Source organism: Carlito syrichta, unplaced genomic scaffold (assembly GCF_000164805.1).
Source record: "Carlito syrichta isolate Samal-C Ts95f unplaced genomic scaffold, Tarsius_syrichta-2.0.1 Scaffold305193, whole genome shotgun sequence".
NCBI lineage: Eukaryota > Metazoa > Chordata > Mammalia > Primates > Tarsiidae > Carlito > Carlito syrichta.
Window position 1 is genome coordinate 123,515 of NW_007249289.1, and position 2,843 is coordinate 126,357.

The following is a 2,843-nucleotide window of genomic DNA, read 5'->3' on the forward strand; positions in this document are numbered from 1 at the left end:
CAAGCATGGGCTGGATGTACGGGTAGCTCATGGTGGTGACGGATGAGTCGATCAGGTACCCACACAGGCGAACCGGCGTTCTGGGGAGAGACACAAGCAGATCCTCGTCCGGACGTTAGTAAAATATCAGGACCTCGCGCCACTCTCCAGTGAGCAAGTCCTTCCACCTGACCAATGGGAAATCAGAATACAAATTAAAAGGTTGCACAGAAAATTTCTCAAAAACAGCTATAACTGCGTACATTTCGACTCTCTGGGCAGATTTCTCTGTAGTCTTAAAAGTATAAGGTTGATTATTAACCACGTAGGCTGCATGCCCTGTAGACAACCCACCAGTAAAGACCAGCTCTGCCGGAGACGGCAATGGTTGAGCTGAGGAGCGACTCAGAAAAATAATTGCCTTTCAACTTAGAAATTGCAACAGAGGATTCGCAGGTAAATGGAAAGAAATAACTCCAACAAATCCTAATAATGCTAAAGCCCAATTGACATCCTCAGCTATTAATAGTACCTTAGTATGTAGTATAATAATTTCTGACACATCAGCTCCGAAACTTATGAGCTGAGCAGAATATGTTGGATACACTACCAAAACTCTCTTAGCTGTAACAGGTAAATATAGTCATCCTGTAGGAGTATATTCAATAGATAAAATGAGTAAGGACCAAGGCTTAGTGTAATTGAGCCTTTTTACCTGCTGTTCAGAAAGCTTTTGCTGAACCTTATTCAATGCTTCCAATGCCTTAGGAATTAACTGTTGGGCTCAAGGACTTTGTTTCTTTCCCATATCCTCATAAGTTCAGCCATCCTCTCCTCAGCACGCTGTGCAGTAAGCCGAGCCTCTGCATCCTGGTCCCAACAGTCTTCAATTGTCTCCTTGAGAGATCTCACTGCCAGGCTATTTTCCTTCCAGGCTTCTGGGAACGTGGGTCTCTGTTTTTCCCTAGACACAAGAACCAGCATATCCTCAAAAGTGGGGTGCTTTCCAACTTCTGTCTGAAAAGCCATCTGGTATTCTGGCACAGATTCCCCTGGGAAGAGATCTGTACATCTCATAAATATCTCCCAATAGATTAGCCCAAGTGCATACATGTCTACCTGTTTCAAAGCTGATTCACAGTCCATCAGGTTCACTGCTCCTTCAAGCACTTCTGGTGCCATATATCTGATTGTGCCAACCTCACTTATGGCTGCATTATCTTCTTTCCCTGGGTGCACCAGTCTATTTCCAGTCAGCCTCATGGACAACCCAAAGTCACTAATAACACAGGTTCCATCGTTTTTCACCAAGACATTTCTGCTATTTAAATTTCGGTGGCAAATTGCAGGTTTATAATGATCTTCTCGTGGTAATTCTGTGTGAAGATAAGCCAGTCCCCTAGTCACAGAATGAGCCAGACGGCATGAGCTTACCCACTCACTTGTACGGAGACTCAAATAGTCGCATAGAGATCCATCGGGGTAGTACTCCATCAGTAAATATTCCATGCGTCCATCGGCAGTGACTCTCTCAACTCCAACTATGAAGTGAGCAATATTGTCATGCTCCATCAAAGGCACTCTGTAAGTGTTCTTTTCATTGATGAAGTTCTGACGGTTTGCAAAGGAAAACACTTTTACAGCAACTAGACGCTCATCCAAGGAGCCTTTATATACTGCTCCATATCGACCCCGGCCGATCAGCTCCAACAGTTCCAGATTATCTAAATCAAGAGACGGTTCCTCCATCACGTTCATACTGTGAAGACCTTGTTCATGGTCTCCTGTCAGAACTCTGCATCCAAAACATAAGGCAACTATCAAAACAGCTAAAACAGAGACTGAAGCCAAAGCAATGAGTATTGTTTCCTCCTGGTTAAATGCATGAGGTGGACTGAGTGGTGTCGTGTCAGGAGGTGGAAAATTCTCAGTAAAGTTGACATTACATAAATCTGTGCTACAACAGCAGAAACGGTACGTCCCATTCTGAATTGAGGGAGAAGTGGTAGTTACTACACATTCTCCATGGTGACACTCTTGGGGATCTCCAATGTGAGACCAACATCCTTGTTTTACAATATTTATGCCCCCTTTTGATTTCTGCCAAAGGCCATAGCAGGTGCTACCTTTTGAGCATAATATTGTCCCATTTTCACGAGAGATTCGACTCTCATCTATCCCAAGGTCTTGCTGATATGGATCCTTAAACGCACATAGCTTTTCTTGATTCTGGGAAGCAGCTGCGGCGCCGATCAGCAGGATGGGCCACAGCAGCCAGGGCACCCGCCGGGGCTGCCGCGGCGAGGAAGGCATCCCTGGGCCGGCCACAGAGTGGGAGGACGTGGAAGAGGACGTGGAAGAGAAACGTAGGAAGAGGCGTGGGCGGAGACCGCAGCCGGAGGCTGCCCTTGCCTCTCGGGGCTTGTCCCGGCCAGATCACAGCGCGCTTCGCAAGGATGAGCGGAGGACGAGAGGATGTTCTACTAAGCAACGGGGTGACAGTTAACTCAGGTTGGAAAAAGATATCATAGCAAGGAGTAGTCATAAGCACCTGTCTCAAAACATTCCACAAAGAATAAGCATCCTCAGGCATCTGAGTCCCTCCTCTAGTAGAATACCATTTTTTAATATTTTTTCCAACCTGATCCCAAATTTCCAAATCCAAGGTTCCCTCGTCAGGAAACCAAGGACTTACTTTCTGCACAAAATCTAAAAATGAATTAAGCTTATCCTTACTAACCTTAATAACTTTGTGTTGTAACGTTTTTCCTATTATTCTCAAATATGCTTTCCTTTCCTTAGAACCCAAACGGCCCATAATTACTTCTTTTAAAGAGGCACAAAAACTTCTCAAATTCTGAAAT

At 45.0% G+C, this 2,843-nt stretch overlaps 1 pseudogene; it reads right to left on the reverse strand.

Annotated features, from left to right (window-relative positions):
* Positions 1-750: 750 nt before the first annotated feature.
* On the reverse strand, positions 751-2,292 carry LOC103263626 (annotated as a pseudogene).
* Positions 2,293-2,843: the final 551 nt, after the last annotated feature.